The sequence below is a fragment of the Cygnus olor genome, chromosome 11, assembly GCF_009769625.2.
Source record: "Cygnus olor isolate bCygOlo1 chromosome 11, bCygOlo1.pri.v2, whole genome shotgun sequence".
NCBI lineage: Eukaryota > Metazoa > Chordata > Aves > Anseriformes > Anatidae > Cygnus > Cygnus olor.
The window spans coordinates 19911361-19935517 of NC_049179.1; the positions used below are offsets into that span (position 1 = coordinate 19911361).

Consider the following 24157-nt stretch of genomic DNA (forward strand, 5'->3'; position numbering starts at 1 on the left):
CTGAGGGCGAACACCAGCTAGGGAGGTGGGAGGGCAGCGACAGTGGGGCGAGTTAAGAAAGCTTTAGAGAAAGATGCTCCCTCCATTTCCCACAAACAGCGAAGTAAAGCATTCAGTGGGAGAAATACGAGAGCTTTTCTTTTTTCTTTTAGCTCAGAAGTGCTAAACCTTTGGGGGTGGAATGCTCCCTGCCCAGAGGTGTTCATTCTTAGTTACGGCCGAGGCCGGCTCACCTCTGTCCTGCCCGTCCCAGGGAGCTCGCCGGCCGTGAGATCAGTCCTGGGCAGGGAGGCTTTGTGCGAGCACGGGCGCTGCTTCTTCACGGGGTCAGACAGCGCTGCTCACGCACGTGGCCCGGGCACTTGTGTTCATCTTCCCCGGTGGCTTTATCGCCTCTGCACCCAACTACCAGTGTAGGGTTAATCACTGAGTCGGCTGTTCTGCAGCGCCAGAGGAGTGATGCCAGCTGCCCTGGCAGCAGTGGAGACCTTTGCGTCGTGCTGTTCGATGATCCGGGAGCCAGATCTCTGTGAAGGTAGCTGAAGCTGTCCCCGCTCCTCTTAAGGAGCTCCAACCCCAGTGCTCAGACAGCCCAACGTAGCTGCCCCAGCGCAGGTGGCTGAACCAGCAGCCTGGTCCTGCTCTGATGGGCTGCAGGGCAGCACAGCCCCCCTGAAGGACCCCCGAGCTGGCCAGACGGGCATCGGGAACGCTAACCAAGTCACCGCCCTGCAGAAGGGGGCTTGTGCGAGCTGCACAAGTTAGCCCACAGACGCAGAAGCTCTCCGAGGGCTCCCTGGGCTGCTCGGGGCCGGCCGCTGGGTGGCAGCGTGGCACCGCCGGGCTGCGGCTGCGGGGCCGGGGGAGCACCGTGGGGCTGCAGCCCCGGGTCCTGCTGGCTGTGTCCGCCTGCACCTCGGCACTGCACTTGTCTGGGGGTCACGGGGAGGGTCTGGCTCCCTTTCCCTGCGGCTCAGCCTTTTGGGGTGCTGGGGAGAGGTGGAAGGCCAGCGGTGAGTGCCCCCCGCAGGAGCACCGCAGCTGGCAGAGGCTCCCCCGCTGCGGAGGTGCTGGGGCTGCTGAGAGCCCGCTGGGGTCCACGCGTGGGTGGCAGCGGTCACAAAAATAACAAAATAACGGGGTGATGAGGCGGCAGGCTGCCTTCAAAGCTGTGTCTGAGAGCACACGGATGGGAGGCAGCGTGAAGGTCTTTGAAAACCGACAGCACAAAGCAACGCCGAGCTGCTAATATCAGATCCATATGGCATCTGGTCTCGCCGCACAAAAATATTCATCCAAACTTTCTGTTCCTCACAAATTATGCTTAGATGCTATACATTGTCCCTATTGTGCATTGTAGGGGATGGTTTCTTTCATGTGCCAGCATCTTATGGCTTTCATTTGTTCGCAGACCTCCCACTAAGTGACTGCTGATTGAAAACCTTTTTACTTTCTTGCCAGGTTTAGCAAAAAGGGCTCGGTGTACTTAGTGCCTTTGATCTATCTAGGATGAACATTTTCATTGAAAGAGGTGGATGACTCATCCTCTATTTGACACGGAGCTATCTTGGAATACCTCTGGGTTTGTCTTTTCAAGCTCTTTTATATTTTTTTGCATGTGGCTATAAATATTTTGCTCTGCGAGAAGCATGGAGCTCTTTTTTGGAAATGAAAGAGCCCTATTCCAAATAGGAAAAACACACTTAGCTAAGGTTTGTGCAGTGCATATTTAGTGGTAGAAGGTGCTGCGTTGGCCCTGCCTTGCTTTTCAATACAATATCCTGCAGTGTGAAATGAATGGCTGTATTTAGAGGTATCTGGAAGTGATGACTGATGTTTGGAGAAGTTACAAGGCTTTTCCTTTTCCACATGAACTCTCCAACATGGCATTTCCACAGCAGCGAAATACTTCTGGGGCTGAGATCATCTGATTATTATTTCCTGTGTCATGTGCAGAATTTATTATTTTGTTGAATATTACAAATATATTCGTAAGTTGCCTGACTTTTGGATTCTCCAGCTAAGCTCCCTGGCATCACAGGGATATTGGACTGGCAAAAATAACTGGTTTTTCTTGGGGATTATTTAGTTGTGACGAGTGAATGAAAGTCCCAAATGGGGGAGGGGAAGGAGAAGCGGGGGAAGATGCCATGAAAATGTTGCTCTGATATTCTGCCAACATATACAGCCGGGTCAGGAAAAAAATGAAATTTGTAGTTTTGTGCTGAAAACTGTTAGAAGCCAGGAATATGGACATTTTATTTGCTTCAGAGTCCAATTTTTTTCTCTTCTCTCTTCTTTGGAAAAAGTGAACACATTCGTACTAATCGAGGATTATTTCTGGTCACAGCAGAACCCCAGTGTTGTTACTGGTAATCGCATAGGCCAATAATGGGCTCATTGCCATAGAAATATTTTCATGCTTTTTTATTTTATTTTATTTCTTATACCTCTAAAAACCAAAGCAGAACAGAGGCTAAAATCTAGTAGAAGTTCCTCATATAAACATATTTGTTCCTGTTGAAATTAAAATGCGTGTGCACTTCTTGCAAGACCAGTAACTATAAAATAAGACTATAGGAAATAGCGAAAGACTTCTCATATTTAGATGTCATTGTTTTAAACTGGATATAAATGTCTGCAAAACTGATGCAGATACCTTGTAGGTCTCTTGAACTCCTGAGCTGTCTGGTAGGATGCTCAGAGCAACTTCTGATCAGGGTTCTGCTTTTTTAGCATCGTTTGCTCTCCCACCCCTCCTCTGTCAGCTAAACACAACAGAAAAACCTTTAGCACCTGGAATCTTGTAATTGGTCTGCTTGTAACACTGACCATATTTCTTCCTCACTTGTTTTGGAATACTGCACGGTATGCAGGTCTTCATTAAGGGATATTTTGTCCTTTGGCTTTTTCTACCCATGATTACACAGTAGCCATCCGTTCCCAACATCTGTGTTTATTAAAGCCTTTCCAATAAATCTGTGCAGGGAGGAACTGTCCACATTTCCTCTCAGTTCTGGAAAAGATAGGATTTTCTTTGTGATGAATCGGTTAAAGATGATGCAGCTGAGATGTTTGCTTTTAGCTAGATCTCCGACATTACTGCTCCCTGCCCCAAAAGTTTGCTGAAGATGGAGATGTGGTGGACAGGCAGCGCCTCCGGCTTTCCCAGGACACCGAGTGCACTGTTCTCACCGAAATCCCGGTTATCAGGACAAGTGAGATTAACTCTGCTGCCTGGAGGTGGCAAAAGCCACTGAAGGCTGCGGTAAGGTTTTTCCAACCGGGGCTGCTTTACAGTGAGAAAATCCGAGGAGCGACTTTGGAGCAAAGCTCCTTCACCTGTTGAGCCACATCCCCTGGTGCAGGACGCTCCTGCCGTGCTAGGAGAGTGGTGTGGGCTGGTGGGGGCATTCCACACTTCTCAGTGCCTAAGAAGAAACATACTGGCATCGGATTTGGGGTGGTATCAAGTACTGTGTAAGATGGGGCCATCCTTCAGCAGGTTGTGGCTGTGTGGTTCTTGTCACGTGAGACTGAGCGTGCCTCATTAGGATCGTGGCACCAAAGCCCCACCGACCATTTTGGTGTTTTGGAGGGACCTCGTAAGAAGTTGTTCAGCAGCGCGTGAATAAGACAGCAGCAATATGCAGCTGGATTTTCTTGCCTGGGCAGCTTCACTCAACTCTTATCCCAAGCATGTTTTTAAGCACAGTTTCACCCCAAAGCCAGTGGGCTAGCAGACAGTTCCCAGCAGGTGATTAGTATCACACAGGTACGACCTGGAAGTGTTAAAAGAGCTGACGAGCTTTTATCAGGGACTTCTATGGGACAGATGTATCTTGGGAAACCTTTATGTGGGTGACTACAGAAATAGTCAAGGAAAATGTGTGTGCTTGGAGCGTTCTCTCATACCTCTGCAAGTGCCTGTGGTTTTGAACAACTTCTGGTACAGGACCAACGCTAATTTATGTTGGGATTGGGAGCACTGAGCAGGTGAGGAGATGTGGGGTATTCTAGGTGGCTTTTCTTTTGCTCTCTGGGTCTGTGCAGAGCATCTTGGGCAGGCACAAGGACGTGGCTCTCCGTGCTGAGGAACTGGAACTGGGTTTGGAGATAATTACCTGACCTGAAAAATAGCACAAAGCGTTATGATTCAGGAACCGGTCATCATACGCTTCTGCTTACTCAGATGGCGTTAGATCATAGGCCGTGATCCTCTGGGGCTGAGAGCACCACACCTCCAGTTTTTCCAGCTCACCAAGGGAGGAAAGACAGCCAAAATCTAAACTACAGACCTGAACATGTCCATATGTGTTGGCCATACATCCATGGCCTGGTACCGTGGTGTCACAGGTCTGCCCCTGTGCAGTCTTAAAAATATTATCATTTGTACTTGGTAAAGCAGCAGCGTACACTGCAGTGTGGCAATCGACCTCCAGTCAGTGCTGACGATATTGCCACTTGTGAGAACAGCACACTGTTCCTGTGTACCCACCAAGCAACAACAGAAGCACTAGGAACTTCTTAGCGTTCAACAGGTACAGCCTGGGCTCCGGTAAAGCTTGGAGGATTATCCTCAGTTCAGGTGCTCAAAGTGCAGAGGGACCGGGAGGCTTTTTGGTGGAGTCCGTGGAGAACGGACTTTGATACGTGACTGTGAGTGAAAGGATGGTCTTGGGGTTAAGGCACTGAACTGTACCTCGAGGGATCAAGATTCACTTTCTGGTTCGTGGACAAAGGATTTCTTCTTTCTGGCTGTCATTTCCCCATCCATGAGCCTGTATGTATCTTGTTTCTAATGCCAAGGAGAGACGGTTTTCATGAAAATGAGGAAATCTTTTGCTCTTCTCTCTGATGTAAAAATCAGACAACTGGGTGCTTAGTATCTTTAAGTTCCTAAAGCTCCCATTTTCCTGAAATGAGTAGTCCTGAATTTAAAGTTTCCTGGGTACTGACAAACAAACATTCTGCTCAGTTTTTCCTCCAAAGTAAAAGGAAGTCAGTGGGGGAAAAAACTTGGGCCCTGTTTTGGAGGGGTAGGATAGAGATGTTATTTATCAACTCTCTCCAAGCTCTGTTGCTGGGATTTTTATAACGTTGTTTTTCCTTTCTTCTCATTTATGTTCTACATACAAGTCCTGGTATTTTGGTTTAGCCCACAAACAACATGAAGCTGCTTTGAATGCCTTAATTTTTCCTGCCTACTGCAAACCAGACTTCTCCCCAGCATCAATTATCCTGAAGGGAACTGCGTATGTAAAACCACACCAAAAAGTCTGAAGCCCGTATAAATGCGTTTTCGTTTCTCACAAAAGGCTGCATTCTTCTCTGCGTGGTGGCTTTGGGTCACCTTGTTTTTCAGTCGCTGATGACGAAGTGGGGCAGAGGGACTGTCCTTTATATCATTTTCTTCCTTTTGGTAGTTGCTGCGGCAAAAACAGCGGTTGCCACTGAGGAGAGAGGAGCTGTCTTGTGTAGAGCTGCTCATTTCTGCTCCTGACATGGAAACCCAACCTAGAACTAGAGTTAAGGCAAATTAAGTGCACAGCCCTGTCTTCCAGTGAGTGGTGTGCTAACGCTTGGTTTCTAGAGAGAGAAATTCTCCAAGAACAGTGATGAAAGTTTGCCTTATGTTTCTGAGCAGATTTAGCTGGCGTGGCAGAAGGGGGCACCGGCTTCTGCTCCCAACAGCAGGGACAGCTGTGGAAGGCACAGCTCCTCCTTCAGCGGTCTCCAGCAGCAGAGCTCGAGCTCGCTCAGGTGACGACATCTGCAACCGTGAGTTAGCGCTCCGAGGGACGAGCTGTCCCTTCTCGCCAAAGCTCCCTCGGAAAGAAGCAGCCATGACAAATCGTGGCAGCACAGACTTCAGGGACCGAGCTGCTCACACACTAAAGGACACTTAGGTCTCTCTGTGACGCACCCCTGCCAGCGTTACCAATTTCTCTTATTCTCTGTTTCTTACGAAGCTGCTGATAGGAGGCTTAGTAAGCAGGAAGCAGGGAGAATGCAGTCAGGAAGAAGTTCAGCCCGCACATGTTCTGATGTTTGCATTTTCTCCCCCAAAGCGTTTGCTACTGGGAGTCACTGGAGACAGGATGCTGTTCTATATAGACTCCTGATCTGCTGCAGGCTGACTATTTCTGGTTTTAAGTACTGTAACACTGGATTTTGGCCAGATCTCCTAGGGCCTATATGAAGATAACAAATCAAAATGTCTTCCCCAAGGACCAAGCAATTTAAGCACAAGACAAGAAAGAAAGGGGAACAGAGACAGAGTGGGGAGTATTAAGAAGAAGTTTAAAATTTCCAGCTATTAATGAGAAAAGTTTTTCATTTTTCATCCAGCTCTGGGGAGGACTTCTGAAGAGTTTGGATTTCAGTTTCATGGTCCGGGAAGCCATGCTGGCAGGATTATTGTTTGTCTCTCCTGAGAAACAGCATGTTTCAAGTTGATTCTCTATCGAATAAAGGTTTTAAAAAAATATTTTGTTTGCTGCTTTCTCAGCTGTGCACAGCGTTTGTCTTCATCCTTTGCTGGTATAATATTATAATAGTTTCTTGTAAGTGCTGAGCCTTTACTGCTGACAGCTGCTGAGAAATGATGCTGTCATGAATCATGCTTGCAAACACAGTTCTGTGATGTGACCAGTTCTCAGCCCCCATAATTAACAGCCAATTACTTCCTCTCAGAGAAGCCAAAACTCGAACAGATGAAAGAAATAGTGTTGTGGAAGCAGTGGGAGCAGATGTGTTGTATCGGTTCCTGTGCTCTTTGCAAACACACACAACACGGCGGACCAAAGCGGGAGCTCATTTACATTGCGATGCAGCTCAGGAGAGTGGAAGTTCCTAAAAGCAAGCCTGGGTTTGACCATCTGTGCTCAAAGTGCATGAGGAATGTGAAAGGGAAGGAGGGGTGAAGGAAAGGTTCGTTTCAACTTCAGCACGATATGGTTACAGTAATAGCAGGTCCCTGCTTCAGAATTTTCTGGCTATTCCCTCAAGGTAACAGTCCGTATTTATTAGTGGGTGGCTGTGCACATGCCTAAGCACACGTATAGAAAGCTGTGTACTGCAGACGCCAAAAACCCAGAGCAGAATGTTTACAGGCTCTAGGCTGCCGCCCTGCCCGCTCTTTTGTTTAGCCAGGAGACCCAAAGCTGAGCCTTTTTCATCTGCTGTTTGTGTAGCAGAAACCAATGTGGTTTAGAGGACAGAGCTGGGGAATGGGAGCCAGGAACTCCTGAGCAGAGCCTGCAGTTAGTAATTTACTGAGTTTTTCTCTTTATTATAGATTCTTTTTAATAGAATTTCATTTTTGTTGCTTCACTCTTATATACCATGCAAGATTCACTTCCTGGGAAGTGATTAGAGCCCATAAGATATTCTTAATTTTTTGTTTTCCGTTTCTGTCATCATTTGGTACTTGCAATACTTGATTGGGCAACTGAGCTGCACGATGATGCTCGTATTTTGTGAATGGCTTTGGAAGTTGGAGGAGTTAAACCAGGGTTTGCTTCAAAAGGACTCTCTGGATATTTCAGTATCAATCCTCCACGTAGGCCCTGCTTCTGTCAGCTTAAATCAATTTGTTAGTATCATGAGATGTACACAGGAATAATGAGTAGCTAAAAATAACTAGAGGGTTTTCTTTTATTTGCTTTGTCATAGGCTCTTTTCCACAAATATATTTAAGAAGTTTAAGTACAATAAAGAAATAAATTCCCAAACCATAAGAATAAAAGAGGAGGTTTGATTCCCCAAGCTGAGGCTTTAAAAACGTGCACGTTTTGTGAAACGTGCATTACATGGTGAAAGTCAGCAGAGATGCAGAAAAGTGAGCGTTTGAGACTTCTGCTTCTCCCTGAACAAAGTAATGACTCGAAAGGAAACCTGCTGACACAGGTCAAAAAGGATGGTGAATGCTGTTAAAGTAAATCTGCATGTGCCATGAAATAAGCATTCTTAATCTTCTGCAGTGTTTTTTTAGCTCTGGATCTCTTCAAATCTGCTACCGACTGTCTGGCGTTGGAGCAAGCTACTTCTCTGCCTCAGCTTATTCTATAAAATGTGTTCCGAACATTTACGGGGAGACTGTAAGAGTTAGTATTTCTATAATTCTCTAAACATTTGAAAATGTAAAATATTTGCAGATGTAGTGCCATATGTAACTACACAGTGAGTGATTTTTTTTTCCTTGTACACTCTATTTCTGACTAGTAAGTCTCCTGGCTGCCTGTTTCTCAGCTGTGAGACATTTAAGGGTCTTGTTGGGGGGAATGCGTCCTGCAGACTGTGCTCCCAAGGCAGTTTTACCACCTCCTGCCCTGTTTTGTTGTTGCTTTCAGGTCAGTAGTGCTGCAAACTGAGGGCCTGCTCGTGTCTTTATGCTAGCAAGCATCCCGTGTTCAGCCGGCTCTGTGATTGATGTGCTGGGACCCGCAGCAGTTCAAAGAGGATCAGGGAACAGGCTTGTCCTTCAGTCTTTGCTAATTTTGTACCAATGCTTTCCTCTGCAGTTGCAAAATATCCACGTGTATCTGAAAGGCACGCGAAAGCATTCTCCACCTGCTAACCCTGTCAATCTGACCAAAACCGAATTTCAGAGTACATCATTTGTATCATTTTCCCCACTACTTTCCTAAGGCCGATTCCTTCCCTCTTCTCCCCAGCACCCCTCCTCCACAGGACTCTGACAATTTTATGGAGTTTCCTGTGGCCTCTCACCCTTTGTAGTTGCATGATGCTAATGAAATAACTAACAGATCATCAACGTTATCAAAGTGGATTTATGGAGCACATGGCATTCAAACTCAGTCCTGGTTAGCAGAAAGCCCCCTTGTCTGATGAAAAAATAGAGCGTTTTTCAAAGAGAGAAATGCTCTGGATGAATGCGAGAGCTCGAGGAAAAACTGAAAATTCACTTCTCCCAACTAATGTGCCTGTAAGGAGCGTAATTGCCGTAACTTCCTTTCTCTGAAGGGCTCTGGAGAAACCTGCCGTCAGGCATATGCTCTTGGGACACTTCCAAGTGCCATCCCAAACCACTTCCTCGCTGTTTAATATTTTCCTAGTGCGCCTCCTTCCCATTTATCTTCATCTTTCCTGCCACTAGCAGTTCAGAAGAACTTTTTAGCATTAAATTGCGCGTGCAATTTACCGGTTTATTGTCCTCACTTTATTTCTGTTGCGCTGGGAGGTATGGAGCCACAGCAAGGGGGAAGGAAGAGAGAGCCTGCTCAGCACCCTCCTCGAATGCAGCGCAAGCTGGGGGCAAATGTACCCTACCCTGCCTCGGTTGGATCCTGCTGCACCCTGAAGTGAGGAGAGCTTACAGCCCTAACAGAGACCACCAGGTGACGGTGGGTGACAGAGCCCTGGCACTGCTTCTCTCGTGGCTCTGTCTTTGTCTTTCTGTCGGTTCATGGCCTACACGAACTGCTTTGTCAGTCCTCAGTGAGAACTGGCTCTGTAAAGCCAGTTTCTGGGAATCCTCTACCTGCAAAAGTCCCAGTGATTGCCCTGGGACCTCCAGTCACAGCAGTGCGGGCAAAAAGGGGCTCATAAAGCAAAATTGCTGCTTTAAAGCTTCTACATCCCTGGTCTTTTTACAATTATCGTAATCAGTCTATTTTAGGACAAGCTGTCCAATGACATCCTGGTCATTAAAAAACAAAACAAAACAACAAAAAACACACTCAAGAAAATTCAACAGGAAATTCTGAATGTGAGTCATGTCTTTGTCTTAATGTTTTTCAAGGATTTGGGGAATTGATTAAAAAAAGAAAAAGGACAAATCCCCGATGTTGACAGAAACAATCACAGAAAGTCCACGTATTGAGAACTCACTCAACAAAGAAAGAAAGCCTCTAAACTCCAAATATTTACTCGGTATAAAGTCTTTCTGATTAACCCGAAAAACAAAATCCAAAAACTGAAGAGGGAGACCAAGACCTACTGGCCCTGCTGTTTCTCCTGAAGAGCGAGCTGAGTTTTGTCATTTGGTGGTAGAAAAGTTCTGCACTGAAGGACACTGCAGAAATCCCAGATGTTTGTGAATATCAGATGCTTTAGGAGCCACATACACGGATTAATCCCATGCTCCCATCTGGAGTTTACAGACTCCTGACGAATGCATTAACAGTAGCTGCCAGCGAGCTGCATTCCAAGGGCAGAAGTAAACTGCTGTAGAGCAGTATAGAAAACCAGAAGCACAGGAAGAAGAACTGGGACTCTGCAAAGGCAAGGATGTTCACGAAAATCCCCATTCTGTGAGTTCACAGGGTTTAAATCTTTAAACTGATCATCATCTTTATCACGGAAATGTGAAACCTTCTGCATGGTGACTGGTCAACAGCTGTTAATTTGTGGTCACAGGTCTTTTATCTTAATGACTTTGAACAGGGAATCATTCCGAATCACACAAGAAAAACATATGGCCTTTAAAAAAAACCTTGTATCAAAATCACATTTAACATTTATTATTTGTCATTTTCCTTGTCCTCTTCGTGACTGTCATCAAGAAGCGTACAGAGGGACGGAGATGCCATCTTGCAGCCTGGAAGCTCCAGACTCTGGGAAAGACCTTGTTCCTGGGAGGGTTTCGGTGAGGACTGGGCTGCTGTGTGGCCATCCTCAAATCATGGACTTGTGAAATATTTCAAGGAAAAATGATGCTGCCAGCCTCAGACTCTGAGGGGGCACCTTTGAAGCGCGGGACAAAGGCACTCTCTGGCCAGAGCTGAAGAAGGGGTTAACTCCTGCTTTCTCTCCCTGCCTTTGCCTGGGTGCCTGAAGGAGACTGAGGAGAAGAAAGGAAATGGGTTGTGATTGCAGAGGCAAAACTGCGCAGTGTTACAGGCACTTGGGTTATTGGGCTGCTGCGGGGGCATGTGTGAGCGCGAACCGCAGGCTGCTGGGGCCGCTGGGGGAGGCGAGGCGTCGCCAGGCCTCGCAGGACTGCGGGACCGGGACGTGCTTGTACTGCTTGGGAAGGGCAAAGGGGTCAGGCCCGTGGTGCTCTGCCTCTTCCTCCTGCTCGTGGGGTAGGGCAGGTCCTGCATGGGCATCCCGGGTGCTGCCCCACGTGTGAGCGGTGAGCAGGGGGTGTCACCTGGTGAAAGGGCAGGGGGACTGAGGGACAGGCGACGTGGGACTGCAGGACATTGCAAACGAAAGAACTGGTACATTCATTTTCCAAAATCACATTTTTAATCCAAATTAAAATGCTGTTACAGGTCCCCGGAGTTGTCTCACTTATGGATGTTCCCCCTGAGGAAAGGATGAGGCTTCATCGGCCTGCTGCTGGCACGTATGAGGCACTGCCTGGGAACTGCTGAGATGCGCGAGGAAGCAGCCCAGCAGCTGGGCAGGAGGAAGCCCTCGTCCTTCCCTCTCAAAGAGGAGTCCCAGGCGCTGGGCTCCTCCTAAGAGCAGCCCGAGGTGGCTGTGCGAGTGTCAGCGGCCCAGGTACCAGCAGATGGTGCTCAAGAACACGAGATGTTCTCCCATGCTGTTGAGCTTCTGAGGCTCTGCACTCCAAATGGCTGCTGGCGAGCTGCAGCTTTGCCATCCTCCCCAGCAGAGGAGCGGAGGTGCAGGACTTGGCCCCATTCTCCATTATTTTGCACAGAGGATTTAGGAACGGCCATGTGGATCAGGCAAAGGTCCAACGCAGAGTGCTGAGGCAGGTGGACAGCTGTCCCCAGCCCGTACTTAACCAGAAGAATATGAGAACCTGGGCGTTCAGGGGTCGTGCTTCTCGTGGTCGGCACTGTAAGTGGCCATACACAGGGAACGCAGCCGAGCCTTTGTGCTGTGCTGCCGTGCCTCTTCCAGAACATGCAGATTGCCTTCACTTCTGTGTTGGCCTTCCCTCTTTGTGCTACAGGTCACTGGTGTGGGATGAGGGAGTCTGCTCAAGGTGACTGTGGGAAAATAGGTTTGATCAGGTCTTGAATCAGTTGCTTCGCAAATGGGCATGTTTTTTTTTCTTTAAACCCCTACTGTAGAGTTGAAAAAGGAGCCCTATGCCCCAAGTGAAGTGAATTAATGTTTTGCAAAGGGAGGGTGTAATCATTTATTAGCATTGTGCTGGACAAAGTTCTTTGTCTCTGCAGATTTGGCCAAGTGCCCAGATTCAGGCAGCCTCTGACTTTTGCTGTAGTCTCTGAGATAACCGCTGAATGAAACGAGGCTGGAGTCGCCCCAGCTGACATGGATCCAGGGAGCGAGCCCTGTCAGGAGGAACAGGCTGGAGCAGTGCCAGGCCCGTCAGAGGTGGCCGAACTTTTTATAGATGTTTGGGGTATTTGTGGGGCGAGGGGAAGAAGAGCTCTATTTGCCACATGAGTTCAGGTTCTGGTCAGGTTTTGCTTAACTGAAGGTGATTTGCTCATCTCTAGGACCAGACCTTATTAAAAGAAGGGTCAGTTTCTCTCATCTGTCTTTTTTTTTTTCTATGGAGTATTGAATTTACTACTGCCTAAATTTCAAGACGTCCCTGGCTTGTTTTCAGCATTTGGTTCCGTATTCTGTTTCCTACGGACATGTACTCTGTGGCTGGCTTAAGCTTTGTTTGAAAAACACCGCCGACTTCAAGGGTAAAACCTTTCCAGTACGAACGCAGTTAATTTCGTATGAATGTCACTTTGAGCGTTTTCCCAACATAATCTCCTTAAAGGTTAATCATAAAGTGAAAGAATGTGCTCTGGATTCTGACACAATGCCTGACAAATATTTTCAGCAGGCCACCGCTAAAGAAACACAGGTGTGGTCTTACTCTTAATGTCTCTGGAATAGTGTTGTATCTTTGCAGAAACAAAGATAAATTGAGAGCTTAACCCGTTGGCTTCTTGGCATTTAAAAAAAAAAATTATTTAACTTCCACTTGTTCTGTTTTTGCTCATCCGTAATTCCCTGTGGGAGATCGTGTTTCAGAGAGATGAAATACTCTTGATGTCTTTATGAAAAATGCAAACAATGTGTTATTTTTAATGATGCCTCGGACTTTCTGTTCTGTTGAATTCAGCAGGATGCTCGGAAGCCCAGTATTTACATTGTAAGCTTTAAAATGTTTTGGACTTGAAAACAAAGACTTTAAGGAGATTAAATAATCGTATTGAGATATGTTAATAATTTCTGGGATTAATCCCGATTTTTTTATTCAGGAGAATCTACAATTCAATGTTCTTGTTCAAAAGTAAGCTGAGGAAAAAGGAGTGATTCTAAAATTTAGCTTTGCTTCAGCACCAAAGGGTGCACCAAAGGTACACACGTATCTGCTTCTAGCAGTTGGTGACATCTTTTTTTTTTCCTTTTTAAAGTGTCCCCGTTTTTCTTAATATAACTTGCCATTTCCTTCTTCAGTCTCAGAACCTACAATTAATAGATTTTGTTTTGTTTTGTTTTGTTTGTTTCCTGAGATAGGATTGTATAGAGGGAAATGGGATGTTTTATGGAAACATAGGAAATCTGTCCAGGTCCTGTCCTGGTCATGAACACAGCTTCTACTAAATTATGTAACGTTACTGTCTACTCCAGTAATCTCAGTTTCATTCTCAGACTAACTGCATTGCAGGAGTTAATATACGCGGAGAACCTGCCAGGGTAAGAAGCCTGCGTAGCTCTGATGCTGCTTCTTGCACAGGTCGTTGCAGAGCTGAAGGAAAGCCCTTTGTTGTGAACGCAGAGTGTAAGTAGGTTCCTTACGCAGCAGCTGGTTTATTTGTGCAAACACTTTTTGGCTTATCCTTTGACTTATCGCTTTACGATGTTCTCACCACAAGTATGCTCCTACGGATTCCCTGAGTCCTCTGTTCAGGAGAGGAAAGGCAGGATAGAAGGGAGCATGGAGAGCTTCCTCCTTCCTCTCCCCAAACTCCATTCCTCCTCACTCCCTCTGATGAGCCAAATGCTGAACCGGCTCTATGTGTGGCTGTGAGGGAAGAGGCTTGACGGAGGGGAAGTAAATAACCCTTTTTTTCCCCCCTCTTTTTTTCCCTTTTTCCTCCAAGGAAGCTACTGGATGTATTTATTAGGCAACATTCTAGTTAAAAGTGCTAAACATTTTGGAGTTTGGTCCCTCCACTGCATTTGTGAAAGCAAGTGTGTTAGACACGGCTGTCTGCAGAAGGTGAGGGTCTTCTACCCCTTGGTCAGCCACTCTTCTATCAGAGGCCTAATTTTCTGAAGGTCTTCAGCTTTTATCCTTTCCACATCTCTGGGAGGTGATCGTGGTACCCTCTTTTCACAGGTATGAAAATAAAACACAAAAAGATGGAGACTTGCACAGTCTCATAGCAGGGCAAGAAATGAAAATCAGGTTGCTGAAATCCTAGGTTCCAGCACTGACCTCTAGCCCTCCTTTCCCTAATTGTGTTGGGAGATCTCTGGCTAACTGAACATGCACACAAAAACCACACAGGAATGCAGTTTTTAATGCCATTGTTTAGTCCACTGACTTTCACTGAGGAATTCCTTTACTGAGACACGCAGTCTAGGCTTGACATGAAAAACTGATTAAAGTGTTTGAAAAAACAGAATTGGACTTTCCAGATTCTTCAAATATAATTTCCATTTTCCAGTATTTAAAATCTGGTCAAACTAGAATTTAGACTTCTGGAAGTGTGAAGGGGGAAAAAAGCTCTCCTAGTGTTAGAAATTCATACAAGTCATGCTGTAAACTGGCCATTATGATATTTCATTTGTCAGCATGTACTACAATCACTTATTCTGGATCCCTTGGGCAGGCTGCCTTTCAAATCAATATTAATTATGTACCACTAGACAGTAGCTAATCTGAAAGAAAGAACAGGTTTCATTTAACAGATGACTGATGGTTCCTAGCCTCCCCGTGAGTGTGGGTTTTGGTTTTTGTTCTGGTTTCTTTTCTTTCTTCTGAGAAATCTCCAATCGCAACATTGGAGGGCTAATTGTGTTTTGCTTTGCCTAATTAAAAAAAAAGAAAAAAGTTGTACCACCTTGCTTTGCGTAAATCTAACACTGAATTCAGAATTATTTCTATCCTCATAATTAAGGTTCTGTGAGTTCTGTTAGATCCATCAGCAGAGAACTTGAGCTCCAGCACCTAATGCCTTCGGAGAGCTCACCTCTGGGTAACGTTTTTATTCTTTCTGGCGACTGTCCAGCGAACAACAGAGGAACGTGACGAAAGTAGCTTTGAAATGTGTCTTTATTGCATTGTCATCATGCCAGAAGTAGCCATTCATCTGAAATTGGAAAAAGTATTCCTCATAAGCATCTGAGTTTCTGGGGAGTGATCTGCAGTAACCGTGAGCTGGATGCTCTGCTGGGATGGCTGAGGTTGACAGGTGATTTCTGTTAGGGTTAGAGGCGGCTCCGTTTTCTTTCGTCACTGGGGTGTAAATGGAAAAACACTTCTTTTGTAGATGATGTAGTAGTAAGACAGCTGGTAATCAGTGAAAATGAGGATGTTGGATATGCCTTTGGAGCTGTAAAATTACCTAGATAGGTAGGAGTAAGGATCAAAGTAATAGAAGCTCTTGATGCGAAAATGCTCATGAATTGGAAGACGGTTGGAAGGTTTCTCACCCAGCCCGGGCCCTTAATTGCATACACCAACAGCACTCGTGGCTGTTGTTTGTCCAACCCCTTCTCAAACCTGCAGCGCTGGCCACTCACAGCCTCCCACCTGAACCAGTCCAGGCTTTTTCCAAGGGTCTGAACCGTTCCAGCAGCTCCGTGGCAGCCATCAGAGCTGAGATCTGCTGACTGCAGACAAGACGTTCCCTTCTGCAGGAGCAGAGATGTGCAGGTTTGGGCGTAAAATGTGCTCGGTGGACTTGCAGTTTGCCATATCTTTTGGTAGTTTAGCCCTGAAGCTAAACCCAAAAGATGAGCAGCCTAATTTCTGCCTGCACAAAGGGGAAGAACTACCGAGCACTGAGGCATTTCCACCTGTGCTTCAGGTCAGTAGGAAGGTTTGTGCACCTCGGATCCATCACATGCCCCGAGTGGGGTGCACTGGCCTTGCAGCATTGTCTCTGTGCTGGTATTTAGCGTTTTTCAAACATGAATTGTGCCAGGATTTGCGGAGAACAAAGCGTTACTTGATGTGGGGAGGGTGCTGCTCATACTGCCCATGGCTGAGTCTCTGGTTGCCACTTCAGCCCTGCCCTCTGGCTTTCCCCGACGGCTGGGATGGATGTGAATTTGCGCCCTCCGTTTTGCAGATTGCAATATCTCTTAATCAACATTCTTGGCTCTTCCTTCATCGCCGTAACTCACTCGAGCCCCTTAGCTAGCAGAAAACTCTGTCAACTCTCCGTGTAAACTGAGACATCGCCGCCGTGAATGGGGCTGGAATTTTATTTATTAAGTCAAGACTCTTGGATTTCTAGCTTTTGCTTTGGAATGGCAGCCGCGAAATACAACCCTCCCCGGCCTGTCCCTAGGGAAAGGAAGCGTGGAGTGGAGCAGGCAGTGCAAGGCCAGGGGTCAGTCTCATGAGAGAGGTGGCCCAAGCACAGCTGCATAGAGAAAGCACGCTTTCAAAAGGAAGGAGTATCTTCATGGGGCTTAGCGCAAAGTCCTCCATGCCCGCGAAGGAACACATGCTGAAGGAATCATCAGGAATACACAGTCCGGGTGCTCTCCTCCTGTCATCACTGAGTGATGTACCCTTACCGTTACTCCATGCTCGTACCTCTGCGGCTGCTACACTCGAGTCTTAAAAAATTAAATTCATTATTAGCTGAAGGTAGGGCACAAAAGTAATTTTTTTTTTTTGGTCACTTTTAGGTTGTAAACTGTAAATACTTTGAAAATCATGGTAATGATGAATGCAACCTGAACAAAGTTTTAGAGCACTGCATTGTGTTTTTTTTTACTTGCTTTGCCATCTGTTGATGGGAACAAGTCTTCTCACCGAGGGAGTGGCAGTTTCATTGCCACGTTTCTCTGAAAACTGGGGGAAAAGAAACAATGCAGCAAGCAGCGTGAGCACCATCACAGGCTGCTTATCTGTGGGTGCTCAGTGCTTTAGGAAATATCCCTGGGGCAGCTGCAGGAGGGGGTCTTTAAGGCCTCCAGCCTGTTAGATTATGGAATTTAGAATTTAGGGAAGTCTGAAATTTAAAGAAAAATATTGAAATGGGCATCATCTATTTCTTTTAAGTAGGCATATCTGAACATGATTGCAAATTACTCATTAGTATATATATATAAGAGTTTTTAAATTAATTTTAGTTATCATTTTAAGGTCAACTTTCTCATATCTTATGGACCTCTGTTGAAAAATGCACACAATTAGGAGCACAATTGACTTCCTTTTTTGAAAGAGCTGTTGGAAAAATAAAAAAAGTTATGTGTTTCCACTCGTACAAGCACAGAAATAAATACAATTGAAAAAGAAAAGCAATAAACAAACATTCACAGTTTAGGCTTTTTTTTTTTTTTGGTTAAAAAAAGTTTAAAACAAACTAGGCAGCACTCCAGGAAATGATTCCTAATGTTTTAAATATATTGTTTTAAATTTAGGTGATCCTTCAGCGTATTAAGCAGGCAGGGGAACGAGGAAACATTGTTGTAGGTTACCTGTTTATAAACTCTGCCCGCTGATATTCCAGAAATAACCGAGCGGCACAATTCACACAAGCACTATCAGAAAACAGATCGTCTAAATCAAAGCTTAAACCTGAAATTCTTGTTTACCATTGTAACTGAACCTCATTTGCTGCGTTTCTATTCAGACAGCGATGTAAATAAGATATAAAAGAGAAATTGTTGCAGGCCGGATGTGAGCCGAGATGCGGAGCCCCTTCCCAATACAATGCCTCGCGGCCCGCTTTTGACCTTAGCTGTGCTGCCTGGGTTTGGAGGCACAGGCACACAAATCCCTCACCACGTTGCCTGCAGTTTTTGCCTGGCTCTTCCCGGTGGCCGAGCACCTTCGCGATGTCTGGAGGTGAACCACAGCTGCTGGTTGTTGCGGAGTAAGGTGAGAACCAGCGCTCTGAGGAGTGTGGCTCGGCCTTCTGCTGAGCTGTGGGTTGGGTTGGCTCGGCTTGACCTGCTTGGGTTGCCGGTACTGCCTGTCCTCCTGAGCTGGATGCATTGCCTTGTGTTCTGCCTGCTTATAACCATCTCCTGCCCTGCTCTAAATGCAGGCTTTGGGGCCAGACTGTCATTTTGTAAAGGGCATTTACGGTGTCTGGTTGTGACTGGATGTACTACGTACCATAATCATCAGCCCCAAGCCTCCCAGGTTTGGATGTGTCTGAGGGTCTGGGTCCGTGAGAACCCAAATAACGAGACATTATAGTCATTGTGTGTGTCAGTTAGTAACAAAAAAGTGCAAATGGCATTTGGGTTCCTACACAGCCTTCTGCACACCCAGTTGTTTGATTTGAACGCTTATGCATGGGTCATGCATCTGCAGACTTTGCGGGATATTTGCATTCTTTACTTTGGGGTTTTCTTTAAATTCTTCCATTAGAAAAGCATTCTACATTCCTCTGACATCTGCGGTCTAATATACGTTGTATATAAACCTGGGTTTATTGGAAAAGTCTTTACTTATTTTTCAGCTTTTCAGAGCATTTATTGGAGAAGATGCGTTTGGCATGGCGGACTGTGATGGAGTACAACTGTGTTTTATCTAGCACTGTTTTCAGGAGAGCAGAGTGCTCTAGAGAAGCCTGGTTGTCTCCAGCAAAGATTTACTGCCTGCTTGGCACAGTTTGGTGCAAGGCTGCAAACGCTCCGAGGTGGAGGCGCCGTGAGACCATAACACACAAGGCCACAATTTTCTCCCTCTCCAGGAGCATTTTTAATCTGGGTCAGCACTTTTTGGGGGTTTGGCTCAGCGCTGGCAGGGGAGCTGCTCTGTAATTTATGACTGCTAGATGGTGACCAGGTTATTGGATGTTTACTGGGTGGACGTGTTGCTTTGGTTTAATAGGAGGCTGTCAGTAAAAACAGGCAGCGAGGAACCAATGTCTCAGGGCGAACCACCCAAAGGCCTGGTGCTCTTGTGGGGCTACGGGAGGGCCAGTGGCTCTGAGGAGCCTGGCTCAACCTCGTACTGCATTTGCAGAGCTGGTGTGGGTGAGCAGGAATTCAGAGAACAAAGAAAGCCTGTCTAAATTATAAGGGACTCCATTCCTCCAGAAATTGGGAACTGTTTGAGAGAGCTAGGTTAACAGAGGTGTCAATCTCAGTGTTTTGAAGAAGCCAGTACTGCCTAGGCTACCCTACAGGAGTGGTAGGACACACAAGTTAACAAAACTGCTCTTTAGTTGTTGTTGTTTTTCTCTTTAAAGAAAGCCCTTCCTGTGACCTTGTTGTAACTAATTAAAAAATAAAGGTTGTGTCTTAGGAAGAAAGATTGCTTTGTCACCATGCAAAAATGGGAAGACTTGTAGGTACCAAATTCGGAGGTACCTCTGGGGGAAACGTGCTTTGTAGGCCGGGCACAGAAGTTCAGAATATGTCTGATGCAAAGAACAACACGTAATTTCCAAAGACAGGGTTCCAGGAAAGACTCCTGAGAGGGAATATGAGGGGAATAATTATGCAACTACTACAAAAGTGAACTGAAATCAACCAGGCAGTGACAGAGGCCTGGAAGGAAGGCAATATTTTCCTAAACTAACACTTTGCACTGTTACAGATGACTTCCTGACTCTCCCAATACCAACTCTGTAATTTGTTGGGTTGAGGATTTACTTTCAAACTCTTGAGAAGTCCCCCCCGCCCACTGACTGCAGTGGAATTTCTTCAGGTGTTTCTTCAGCATACGCCAGAGTTTTCAGCCTTTGATTGTTCACTAGTTTAAGTTATAACCACTAATTAATTTTATTTTAGAATGAAATTTTGTTTTGGTTGTATCGAAAGGTTTGAACAGAATGGATAAATGTCACCTTTAGTCCAGAGACAAATATTTTTGAAGTTCTCATAAGCATGTATGTTAGAGGAATTAAAGAATAACTTTGTGGGCAGTGGTCTGATGGGACTACTTGGGTGCTAGCTGCAGAGTTCAGTCTGCTGGGACTGTCTTGTGCTTCACCTACAAGTTTATTACCGTCTCATGGCATGATACGTTGCTCGTGTGACAGCTCTTAATTGTAAGGTCTTTGTTGTACAAGCCAGCATCCTACCCATGTCTTGTTTGCAGTTTCTGAAATGCTTAATTTAACACAGCGAAGAACCCAGGCTCTGAAAGAAGCACGCAGATGATGTGTCTAATATCAAATGAGATCTTAGTCAAATAACTTTTCCTAGACATTATTAGCTGCTTTTTTCATAGGCATGTGCTGCTGGAAGCCTTTAACTTGTTCCAGAGAATGCAAATTAAATGAAATTCGTTATAGGCCACTGAATGCTGCTGGATTCTTGGTTTTACAAATTAATTTCTAACAGTCCCAAACCGTTTCCTCATCCTGAGCCTGCAGGATTGAGATAGTCGATGTAGCCTGATGTGAGAGAGGAATCACCCTGTTCATTTCCAGTCCACCTCCAGCTATCTTTTCCTTTATGGGTCACTACCATCTAAGCATGTGAGTTAAAAATAGGTGCTGCAGAGCCTGTTCCAGCCAAGGAAGCCTTCTACTGTGAGTATATAGTATCTGACTGGCATGGGAACCCGAAAGACATTGATGTATGCTTTTCCTAAAAGCTGCCCAGTAGAGCTGAAAGGCTTGGTACAGGGCCCTTTGGCAGCTGTTTAGGTGGGAGCATGATTTACCCCCTTGCAGTGATACTAAAGCTGTAACCTATATCTACAAATTAAAGTCAAGGATTTATGAACCTTGGAATATTTTACCCGTGCCTCTGAACTGCCAAGTGTAACTATTCTGGGCTGTAACCCAAAACATAGTTTGCTGAAATTCCACTGCTTTAATGATGACTTTTTTTTTTTTCCTATAGAAAACAATATGAAACATTCTGCCATCCAAACAAAATTACATTCTGCATCTGGAATTTGTTGATGTTTCCTTTTGCTGCTCGTATACATTCGATTCAATGAAATGGTTAGCAAATGCCATCGTATCCTAAATCTTGGTTACTGTTGGTTGTTACAGCTTTTGCATTACAAAAGGGAACTATTGGATGGCGAATTCCAGCGGTCACTGTGTGGAATAATGTCCTGTCCTTTCTCTCAAGAAGATTTGAAGAAGTAGGTCGCTCAGGTTGAAATACGTCTTGGGAGAAAAGATGAAACCATTTGGGTGTACATTGCTTGAAATGGTTCGCATCTTGTGTGCACAGGCAGCGAGCTTCTGCTCTCAGTCAATAGGGGTGCTGGAATCAGAACGGAAAGGCACTTAGATCTGCAAGTAACGGAGGTAGGAGTGATCTCTTAGGGAATGGTTGGTGGTGCTGTGGATACTGGAACAGCAGAGTCAAGGGAAGATGGTCCTGTATGTTGCTTGCCTGTGCCTTCCCTGCTCCCCTTTCTGTCCAGGATGCAAATGGCCTTTGTCTCAAGGCTAAGAAAGAGCTTGTTCCGCATAGGAATTCGTGTTCAGTCTTTAGAGGTGAGCTGCTGCTTGTTCTTTGTTTGCAGAGTTAAACATATGGTACTGCGTGTCACGAGTTCTTTCATCCCAGGATGATCTATGGCAACTGGGGAGGGTTAAAAGGAGGCAGGGCTGTCAGGGACAGAGGCACCAAAGCCTTCAACACGTCAGGAGATGTGTTGTGCAAAGCTCTCACGAGGCAATGGCAGGCTTTCAGGTAACCACAAAATGAGCTCTGAAGCCAGTCTTTAGATGAGGGTAGAGGTAATCCACAAACGTGGCCCTGGTGGAGTATACAGGCAGTGTAATTTACTCAGGTTCCTGCTCTGGTGGGCAGAGCAAGTGGATGTTTTCCAGATGTTTGGAGAGATGTATTTCTGAAACTATGTTGTAGGAAAACAAACTACCACATGAAAGGACGCCAGTGCCAGGAAAGTGGAGAATGGCATGCATTAACAGTGCTTAATCCTTCCTTTTTTCTGTTCTTGTACTCTGAGAAGTAGAAGCTTGTGATGATCAAGGGAGCTCCTCTGTACTAAGCATTCGGTGGCTCCTAAATCCCTTTGACTTCACATGTCTTCTGGTGAATTTTCACCATGTGAATTTAAGAAGGTTGTACACAAGCACTGTTAACACAGCTTCTGGTCATCTCCATTGTTGGAGATGCTATAGAAACACAGCTGAATTGGGAGTGTGTCCGTATTTTCTTTTAATTATATTTATTTATTTATTTATTGTTGGTCTCATCCCCAAAGCATGTCTAGCAGAAGTCTCCCATGATGGCATGATGGGGACGGCACTGAAGCTGTGCAGAGGTGGAAGATCATCAGACAGCCCCAGTTGCAACAGCCTGGTGACGGAATCTTTGGGCAGTGGTGGTGTGTTTAAACTGGAGTCGGGGGGAAGAGAAGAGAAAAAGTGATTTGATGCAATTCCTTGGAAAGAGCCCTTTTCACTGCTTGCGTAAATGTCAGGAGACCTAAGCTTGCTCCAGCTCTCCGGGACTCTGCAGTCCATCCAGCTGCAGTGGAACTCACCCTGCTCCTTGGGTCAGTCCTGTGCAGGTCCTCTGTGAAGTGCATTGCTCTGGAACCCATTAAACCAATGCGGTCATCAGCTGAAAATGAGCAGTTCAGCGAGAGGCAGAAAACCCAGGCTGCTTCCTGCCTTTTGCCTTTGCCTCAGCGGGTTTTGGGGGTTTCCATGAATGTGTCTTTCAGCATTTTACAATGAAGATCCCTTTCAATCGGGGCTTTTCTGAAAGTAATTCGGCAAAGTTTAGCTACGTGCTTCTTGCCTGAGAGCTCAGGTTCTGACCGTGTGTGCTTAGCTCTGTCTGTCATCAGCAACCACTTTAACCTGGGGTGAGGATGCAGGCTCTGAAATCCCCCTCCAGGTTATATTTGTTAAAGCAAGATGGTGAAAGGCGAGGGAGGCAGATCACAATGCGTGGAATGAAACCCAAAGGAGTAAATGCACCTTAAGCTTCCACCGTGTTTTTACAAAAGTTAGAGAGTCAGCTCGGTAATTACCTGCTCAGCAAGGCGTGCTGATGTGCTGCCCTCGCTTCCAGTAAGTGGAAGTTTAACCAGAGCTACCTGTCCGGGAGCAGTCTCGTTAAGGAATCACAGCAGTGTTCACAGAAGCAATTCCAGGAAAGACAGCCTATTTCGGTAGGGCAGGGCGGTGATGTTAGGTGTTGTGGGTCTGTTCTCTCTTAAGCTGCCCCCATTTTGGCTGACCCTTTACCGCGTGAGGGTTATCACACCTTTCTTCTCTCTTTCTTCTTTCCAGCTTGGCTGGACAGCCACATCCCTTTGGTCCTCTGGTATTGGGGCATCTGTTATCCCAGCCCAGCTCAGCTCAGGGGAAACAGCTCAGCTTGGGGCACTTGTTACCCTCTGTCACTGTGACCTGCAGTTAGGACACCATTACAGGAACAGCTCTGCTCGTGAGTCAGGCTGGTAACGTCTGGAAGATGGGCGAAGGACTTGAGCAGCGTGTTAGGCGTGGCAACGTGTTCACCTACATCAGCAGTGTCCACAACAGAATAAATGATCGGCCCTCTGTATACACACCCAACTCTATGCAATCGTATCTCGCTCTTCGAGAATCATCCTACAACATCTTTTTGGTGAAACCCTTGTAGCTCGTGAGCATTAAACAAGTGCCAGAACATCGCTCTGTCTGGAAGGGAAGGGTGCCTGATGGATCGTGAAGCACAAGTCCAGGGGAAGAACTGAGAAAGCCCAGTCCCTGCTATCACAGGTCACTATGTCCTCTCATCTCCTCTGTGAATTCGTAAACATCCATTTGAAAACACAGTAACATTTTTGTGTGGTTTGTGTTTCTCCCTTCCTGCTGGAAGGCCGTGCCAGAATCTTTCTGCACCCTTTTCTAATTTCTATGAGAAATTTATTAATGGTTGGCTTATATCCACTGCTTGTTGTGGAAATGTTTTCCTTTAGATTAAATGTCTCTTCTTCCTGCTTTTTCCCTTCTGATTTCTTTACAGAGAGCCCTGTGTATCCCCTCTCACCCTCAGTTTTCTTACATCTTAAAAGGTGCGTGCATCACCGCAGAGCCTGCGGAGTGGTGCGGAGGCCCCCGAGCTGCTGATTGCAGGTGATGTGGAGCAGCTTTGCGGG

General features: G+C 46.0%; 1 protein-coding gene and 1 long non-coding RNA gene across 5 annotated transcripts in view; one reads left to right on the forward strand and one right to left on the reverse strand.

Moving 5' to 3' along the window:
- Positions 1-24157, forward strand: part of ZWILCH (zwilch kinetochore protein) — a 75582-nt gene that overhangs the window by 41606 nt on the left and 9819 nt on the right. The window lies entirely within an intron of this gene.
- On the reverse strand, positions 633-9755 carry LOC121076317. Its single transcript, XR_005823466.1, has 3 exons — positions 3954-9755; positions 1237-1242; positions 633-643 (listed from the first exon to the last, which is right to left on the reverse strand). It is a non-coding gene; the product is annotated as an uncharacterized LOC121076317 (long non-coding RNA).